Here is a 9,469-nt window from a genome sequence, read left to right as displayed (position 1 = left end):
TTTGAACCTGGAGGAACTGCAGGTGTTCGGCTATATTATTTGGTGTGTGATTTTAATTAAGTATTGAAATTGTGTTCTTAGTAAAGAAATTAATTTGAGTAATATTCATGTTTAGCTGAACTAAAACAATTTCAAGGCAAATTAAAAAAAAAGCATTTTAATTTAATAAACTAATTTCTTTATACTAAGGTTAAAAACTATTTATTCTAAATAAAAAAAAAAAAAAAAAACTTACCAAACCAGACGGAGTTCTAAATTAAAATCTGAATTTAATCAGAATGAACCCTTGATCAAAAGTTGATACATAAGCTAAAAAATTAAAATTGTGGGGTGGGGAAGCAATCAGAATTATGCATGGAGGTAGGAAGTTAGATGGAGTGGCCCTAACCGGTTTCCCCCCATACCGTGTTTTGAAGCACTGGCAATCCCTTCGTGTTGACCAAAACATTGGGTAATTTACCATTAAGTTCAATGGGTTTTGACACGATTGGATGTAAATATTTTGTAATTACGTCGTAAATATGCATATAAATGTATATATTTTTATTTTCTACAATACTTCAGAGTCCTAATTATATGAAGAGAATACGATTTTAAACAACATTTCATTCTGAACAGAATTAAATGCTATACTTTTCACAGAACAGTTTGCTAAGAATGGTTAATTTGAATGAAATATTTTCACAAGTTTTCGTTAATTATATTAGAAAAAAATTTGAAGGTAATTCGATTCAGTTAAGTATTACAAAAATTAATATCAAAGTTTATTGTATTATTAATATTAAAATTATGAATTATTTCTTTTATATTTATAGAGCTTCTTCCTAAAATACTTTCTCAAATATGACATGAGCTTCTGAGCCATTTTTTAAATCGAAACATATAAGTCAATTTATAATTAATGCTCTATTTGGTCCATTTCAAATTAGAGCACCTTTTATTTTAATATCGAAATACTTTAAATAGTACTTAACTTTCTTTAAATATTTCTGAAAAGAAATAAAATAAGGATTTTTTAAAAATATTTTTTAAAACTTGTAACTGAGTTATTATAACAAGTAAGGGGAATAATTCTTTTAATTACACTTATCAGTTTTTGTACCCTTAATTTCAACAATACGTATTCCAAAACTCTTCTTTATTACTTTCTTAAGTACGCATCTTCTTAAATCCTTCATTTCAAATACATTTGTAAATAATTTAATAAATATAAAAGGCAGATACATGCTTTTTGCAAGCACATGCATTAAATACCCATACATATTTCATATTTTTCATTTTCGGCATGTGCAAATTTTTAATTTCTGTGCGTTCACTATATTTTTCGAGTAAAGTAATTTACACTAATTTTAGAAACTACATGTTACAATAATACGTGGATGTGAAAAAAATTTATTTAAAACATTTTGGAACATAAAATAGAAGTAGCGAATACTCTATCAAGGGTATCGAAAGATGTATACAATTTTAAAGGTACCATAAGGTATTTTTCATTTAAGCATAACATTTTTGCTAAAATCTATATTTTTGTAGTTCAACAGCTTAGAATTTTATGAAACAAATTCATAATCAAAATCTCTGTTGTTAGTTATTGAAAAATATGCGGGAAGAAACATTATGAATGTTTCTTTTATGCGAAAGTGTCCCATTTTTCAATTTGTATGAAACTGTCATGTTTTGAAATACTATCGGAGCGCTGTTAAGCAATCTTCGGAATGTAAACAAAAAACTCCCCATCTGGTGACTGAAGCTTCGAAGCAGTGCTTCACTTGTAGTTCCGGTTTGGCCACTCTTTCCTTTCTTACCTCCATGGAATTATGCCCTTTTCCCCCTCTCAGTAAGTATTTCAGTTACTAATATATATCAGAGGCTTTAAAACAGAGGTTAACTATGTGTGACAAGCAAAAATATTTACTTCATCTGAAATAGCACAAGATGAAATTTCTGTAGATATGTCACTAACTATTGGTATATCTTTGTAGTTTTTATCTGAACAGGGTAAACTGAAGTAATATACATGCAATTTCTTCACCCAAGAAGGGGCATCTAATTTTATACATATTAATTCCTAATTATTTAAGAATGTATGTGTCCATATGTATATCTATATTTGTAACATTTGTCAAACTAGCTGACTTTTAAATAATTTTTAAAAAACCTGAATGCAGAATTACATTTATTGATTGAAGCTCATTGGGAATGAGATGATCGAGCAACGTTACTGATGCAGGTTGTGTTTTAAAGAATACTGGAAACTGTGCTTTAAAGAATTGTATTCTCTGCGGTTTTTCAATGAAATGTGACAGAACATTTCTAAATGCAGCCCTAGCAGAGAAAAAAATCTGAAAAACTTTGAACGTTTGTGTTAAATTAAAGACTAGAAAATTATTAGTAATTCGTGCTAACTGAAATTCACCTTAACCAACAAAACTTCCCATATCATATACATCACTGCTGGGACTGAAATTTTGTTCCTGTTAAACGAGTGTTTGCTTTAAGCAAGTTCATGTTAAGGGGGGGGTATTTGCATATGTGTACATGAAAAAAAATTAAAGAACATTTAATTGAATAAATAATGTCACGTACTGTGAAATTAAATAAGAATGAGGTAAAATACATAGAATATGTACACTTTGTCCTCAAAAGTCCGTACCTGGGTTTTAGTTTTGCAACCGTTGCTCGTAGACTCATACTACTTGGTACAAAAATGTTTTAAATGATGTAAAGATTCATGTTTTCATATTTTAATTAAAATAATTTTGCATAAAATACGAAATCTATCATTTTAAAAGTTTTCCAGCATGCCATAGTTATATTTAGTAAACAAAAGTTTGACTCCTGTACAACAAAAGTTGAACGAAGTACTTAATTTCAAAATATTTGATTTTCAACGCCATTTTCAACTTGTCTTCCGTTAATAAGTAAATTAGAATAATTTGAGATTGGTTTATTCTTTTTACCTTAAGTGGCATTCATTTATATACTTTTGTAATTTATAAGTCTGTAATAGTCTAATTTATAATTTTACTACCATAGGTATGGCAAAAAATTTTCACACAAATAATTTATAAGTTTAGAAACATTATTAATATTCTCATGCAGTTTTATTATTTTATAATCCTAATCTAAAAATCATACAAAAAAATCCTTAAATTAGAAATAGTGTAACTGACTCTAACATTTTCCTAAATACAAGTATAGGGACTGGGGGAATGTTTAAAAAAGTAGATTTCAATCTTTTTGTTCCATGTTCATCACTGCTAGATAGATGATCCTTCTCCTTTTCTGAAACTTAAAAAATGTTTATATATTTATTTCAATTTAGGTTATTTTTAATGTGTTTTATAAATTAAATAAGAAAAAGTACAAAGAATGTGGATAAATGCCAATTCCATAAAAGTAGTTTCTTTTATTCATAAACTAAAATGAAATGCTTAACAGGTAAATAAAGGACTGACCATATCCCTGTTGGAACTATAAAATTTGCCCTGGTATAAAAAGTTAGATTTCATAATTTTTACAAGTTTGATTCCCCCCTCCCAATTTTAAAATGCCCAAACTTCATTATTCGCGTCTTATAAAGCATTTGTGTAATTGGAAGTTAGTATATGTATACTATCAGTGGTTTTGAAAGAAAAGGTCATTTGTGGGTATTAAGCTATAATGGTAAACTATCTAACAGGAGTTAACACAACAGCTATTGTTTTGTGCTAATTTGTCACATTTGGTAGATGTATATTTTATCTCATATATATATATATATATATATATAATAATTTATTTCCTAAACAGTATTGATTAATTGATTATATTATCTCCTAAGTATAATTAATTTAAAAGTGTGCATCCATACTGGTAAGTTATATTTTGAAAGATGTTTTGAAGTAATTTGAAAGCAAAATGTTAATAATGTTTTAACGGGGACTGGAGTTAAATCATCACGAAGAATAATATTACAATTGTAAAAGTAAAAATTAAAACATGTAATTATTGTCATTGATCGGAAATTAGTTGACTTTTCAAGGGGAACAAACCAACTCCCGTTCAATGATCAATAATTGATAAAAATACGTAAATATGAAAGTGTTTCGTCTTTACTCGAGTTATAAATTAAAGCCAAACCGGCAATTCTAGTCAGGCCAAATATTTCCGCGAATAGTTGCTACTCAAAGAACTTATTCTCATGAAGCATTTTAGTCAATTCAATTTGGAGTAAAAATCAATTACTGTAGAGAAATCCTGTAAAACTCGAGTAACCGTCCCCGACACTATCATCTTTATGTATTTGAGTACTATATTATTTGTAGAAATTAAACATTGGAAATTGTCATTATGAAATCGAAATCAAAGTAAAGTTAAAATAAACATAGAAGATAATAAAAAAGATAAATAATGCAAACTTTGTAAAAACAAATCAAAGAGGTCATAAAAATAATATAAAAATAAAATAGAAAATAATATAAATAAGATCAGTGAATGTACATTCGCACTAAATGGATTTAAGTTCATACAACATTATATATATATATATCAATTTAATGCATAGAAGAAAACAGTGGAACTTTTAACAGCTTTTGATATCTGTCATGGCTGAGGGTTGAATGTGTACTGGCGCAAATTACGAAACTGGATTTTTACAAATCACCAGGCTTTGTTTTCACGCACATAAAACCATCTTGGTAGACATTTTTCCAATCCTAACGAAACACGATAATTTCTATGTACATTGGTTTTTTTAAAAGAAATGACGTAAAATTGGTTTTTTAAAAGAAATGACGTAGGCATTTTAGCATGATAAAGCAGCACGGTGTTGGCAGAGCAGAAGTTAGAGAAAGGAAGAATTACGTAGTTAACTTGTGAGCGATATTTATACTGAGTATGTGCAGATAGTATTCTAAGCTACGATTGGTCGATTTTTAGTTACCTTTTGCAAGCAGTGTTATGTAGCATGGAATATCTCAATTCATCATTCTTCCAAATGGGGGAACAGATGAATTTAGGGGGAGAACATAAAATCTAGAATAGTTAATTTTGAGGTCGCCAATTATTCTTAAAGCACCTATCGCATTTTGTTATATATACACGCGCACACTATGTGTGTGCATATATTGTTGCATGGGTATGGGTTCGTAACAGATAGAATGCTCATGGGGGCCGGCGATAGATTAATGAAATTTATTTTATCGAAAGAAGCGCTTAAAGTTCTGAAGTTCTGGAACTTTCCACAAAATAGTGATACAGTTCTCCACAGAACTGACACTTCAAACTACTGAGGACATTAAACGCAATGCAATGCGCAGCTAAGAGAAAGATAAACTGGATATATCTTGGCATTCCGAACATCAATTACAATACCTATTACAGTGTACAAGGACCGGACCAATATGTTGCCAAAACCGTTGGCAGCTTGGCGATATCTCGCCAAATTGCCGATGTACCCGTTTATTCAATGTTAAATGTACTTTTCCGGCATAGTTTTCATTTTTCGTGTTAAATTACAGAAAATGCACAATTTCACATGTAATTGCACTAAAATCATCTATCTGCACAATGTTCGTTACATTGCCCTCTTTGCAAGACCCCTTCCCGGGGAGTACAATCCATGGACAGGAAGCCGTACTTACAACTACGGCATATCAATGTAATACTAAAACAATAATTTCAGTAAATAACGAATCATATCTTATGCGAATAATTGAGTGCATTATCTTACAAATTTAGTAACAAATAGGGCCATGGTCTTATACTATTTACAATATATACACTATGGGGACTTCCTTTACTATGGCCGTAGTAAGGGCATCGTAATAAACGACTTTAGGCTTAGAATTCGGTGATTTAGCGGATCCGAACAACAACGTCTTTCAGGCTGTTTAGAACTGTGTAAGGTCCATCCCAAGTTGACTGTAGTTTAGGAGAGAGCCCTTTCCGTTGAATTGGATTCCAACACCACACCTTGTCATCTTCGTTGAATCGATGTCCTGTAGCCCTCTCGGCCCACCAGCGGCCGAGCGGTAAAGTCGCTGAACACTGGTAGTTCGGTCCGAGGTTCAAATCCCGCGAACGGGCTGGCTGCATGGGATGTTTTAGTGATTTTCCCCCTGTGTAACGTGTATACGAGCCAGTTTCCCTTAGAAAGTCCACGAAGACATCCCTCCCCTTAGGCAGATAGCCCTAGTGTGCTTTGCCATGATTAAATACATCATACCACCTGTAGCCCTCATGTCATATCAGGTCTTCATCTTCTCCGTCGGAGCCCACCAGCGGCCGAGCGGTAAAGTCGCTGAACACTGGTAGTTCGGTCCGAGGTTCGAATCCCGCGAACGGGCTGGCTGCATGGGCGTTTTCGTGGTTTTCCCCATGTGTAACGTGTATACGAGCCAGTTTCCCTTAGAAAGTCCTCCACGAAAGGCATCCCTCCCCTTAAGCAGATAGCCCTAGTGTGCTTTGCCATAATTAAATACACCACACCACCATCTTCTCCGTCGCCAAGTTGACTGGCTCTCGTGCAAAACTGCATCACTTGAAACCGTACCTGGAGATCTTGGATGTACTCCTGAGGCGAAGAAGGCGCATCCGGAGGGCGACCAAACAGGAGATCACAAGGCAGATGAAGGTCGTGACCGAAGAGCATCTGCGATGGGAAATAGCCGGTAGTTTCGTTTGCAGCATTTCGATAGGTAAAAACAGGTAATTTCTTGTCACAGTTTTGTTGATTTCCGGAAACCACCAACGAGAGGTTATTAAGGATGGTTCGATTAAACCTGTCTGACTGGGGATGTTAAAGGTGTCATTTGGGTTTTGTCGTTGCCGAGTAGCTTGCAGAGTTTTTTAATTACAGCCGAGGTAAAATTTCTTCCTTCATCGAAATGTAACTGAAGAGGCACTCCGAAACTGGAAATCCAATGCTGTTATAACCTTTTCTACCACAAGAGCCTCCTGAGTATACGTTTCAGACCACTTTAGTGAAGTAATAAATGAAAATGAGGATGTATTTGTCGCCATCAGCATTTCGTGGTAGACGCCCGAGGATGTCAAAAGCGATATATTCAGAAGGCGCACCTATATTGTAACGTTGCAGCTTTCCTCGGCTGCGTTTCTTTGGTCCTTTCCGACTCACTCAGGCATCGGAAGACTGGCACCACTTTTGAACCTCAGCCCTTGCATTACTGTAGTAGAAGCGATCTTTAACTCTTTGCAACGTTTTCAATATTTCGAAGTGGCCTCCTGTTGGACTGTTGTGTAATTCCTTAAGCACGTCTGGGATCGGGAATCTTGGAAGTATCAATTGCCATCGGAAAGCTTTTCTATCATCAAGTTGAAACTTCGGTACAAGACGACGTTTCGAATATGGAGCAAATCCAAAAGAGCCCAATATTATTTTGCCATAGGACTAGAGATGGAAATGTCTTGCCAGTAGGTTTCCTGTTTGAAGACTATAAATTCAATTATGTGTTTGTCACCTTCATCTAACTGGTCTTTCCTGTATTCTTCATCAATCCATGGGTCAGGATCAGCTGATGTTGAAGTTGTGACTTGTGCAACCGGAGTAAGCAGCTCGTATTTCGCTTCCACTCTAACAATATCAGCAGCTTTCTGAATAGAGTCTGCATGTGACAATCCCTTCCGAAGACGGATAGTTATGTCCTCAGGGGCAGAATGCAGTTCGTTAGTTTTAAAGGCTAATTAATAATTTCCGTAGAGATTCCAAATCCGAGTATACAAGGATCTATAATATCCGCCACATATGACGTGTGACGGTAATCAGTACTTCCAAACGTGACGTTAACGTTTAGCTTCTCAACAATTTCCAATTTATCACCAGACACATTAACCATAACTAAAATTAAATACAATACAAGGTAAGTAAAAACAATCTTACGTTTATTTAGAGACATTAAAGGTTTACAGTTACAATTTGTTTAATTTGGGCGGTGGCGGTCATCAACGTTAACATTTTTGGCTGACATATCAAAATAAACTGGAACATACCTTATAATGATTTAACATTCTAAAATTATGGGAGAGGATACCTCCGAATTGTTCACTGGTATTCTTTACATTCAAATTTTTCATACTGCAGTTGTAGGGTACATTACCGGGAAGGGAAATCTGTAAAACAAAATAAGAGACTATTAGTTAAGTGCTGATCTCGAGGTGGCGGCCTGGAACTCCGCCATTCTGCAATTTCCTTCAGGCAGGCTCCTGGGCTGCTGTTCCCAAACCGTCATGCTAATTTCGGCGAAAAATTAAACCTTCAGCGGCGCAAGGGTCTTTCCAGTGGATCTAGTGCTTTATCCTCCAAGATTCTGCTTTCTTCTCATACTCCGCAGCCATTCCATATTTCTCATCTTCGTATGGAATTTTTTCGACTTCTAAAGAGATACTGTGACGATCACGCTGCAATGCTTCTTGTTTTCGCTCTCTTCTTCCTCTCCGTCTGTCGTCATCCACTGCGCAGCCACTTTAATACCTGGCGCGCATTTGAAAAAATTGGCGAAGTATGATGATCGGAAGAACGCCAAGCACAGCAACCCAAACAGAGAAATCTTCACGGGAAGGGGTTTCCCGACTACCAGAAGACGCCAACTATCGCGGTTCAACCATTCGGCCTCCAAGGCCACTCGCTGGGTCAACCTCCTCTCTGCTGATGGAAAAGGGGGGGACTAGCCTGATCTCGAGATGCAGATCCAATATTGCGAGCTTCATATCCAACGACTTTTCACTCTCATAAACAACCTCTTCGTAGAAACATTTCCCCGCTAGAGATGTCACAGCAAACAGAGTCCTATTTAAGTAAAAACTGCAGATAGTGCAGTCACCAGAACATGTATTAGAACGCTTGGCGAAAGAATTTCGTGGTGCAGTAATCTCCAGATAAAGAATTCTGAAAAACAAGCTCTCAGCCGACACTGGAAGTGAAAATTTTTCAGAACCAGTGAATAGTTTTTCAACACAATAAACGAATTTAGGACATTAAAAATTAAACTATTACGTAACAATTAAATTCATTAAAAATGCCAGCACAATATAAATTGTTTCTTCAGCAGAAATTAAGTATACACACCCATTATCCAGATTGAGTTTCAATTACAATTGATTTACCTTACCACCAGTCAGAAAATATGTATTCGATAAATTTTAAACAAAGAGGTGTAAAAATTAAGTTAAATTAAAAAAATGAACACACCAGAAGTGCAGCAATAAGGCTTTAAAATAATTAAAGTTAAAAGTTAAGCAACCTTAAGGATCAAAATAAAAGTACAATAACCAAGTAAACTTAAGTCCCTTAACTCATATTAAAATTAAACAACTTCAACAAAAGAAAACTTTTAAAGCAACCAGACCTAAATTTAAAGTTTACAAAAGTTACAGTTTAAACTTACAACCAACTATAAACAACTAAAGCAAAAATTAATAACTTCAACTACTGATCAAAACTGAATTAAGTAAGCAAAACTTAAAGCTT

General features: G+C 34.3%; 1 protein-coding gene across 2 annotated transcripts in view; it reads right to left on the bottom strand.

The window, feature by feature from the left end:
• The window catches only part of LOC146992678 (uncharacterized), a 199,402-nt gene that overhangs the window by 97,434 nt on the left and 92,499 nt on the right, over positions 1–9,469 (bottom strand). The window lies entirely within an intron of this gene.

Source organism: Stegodyphus dumicola, chromosome X2 (genome assembly GCF_044657685.1).
Source record: "Stegodyphus dumicola isolate Sdum_Otavi_A_Nest chromosome X2, ASM4465768v1".
Classification (NCBI taxonomy): domain Eukaryota; kingdom Metazoa; phylum Arthropoda; class Arachnida; order Araneae; family Eresidae; genus Stegodyphus; species Stegodyphus dumicola.
The sequence above is the reverse complement of the archived record's forward strand: the minus strand, read 5'-3'. Positions and strand labels throughout refer to the sequence as shown.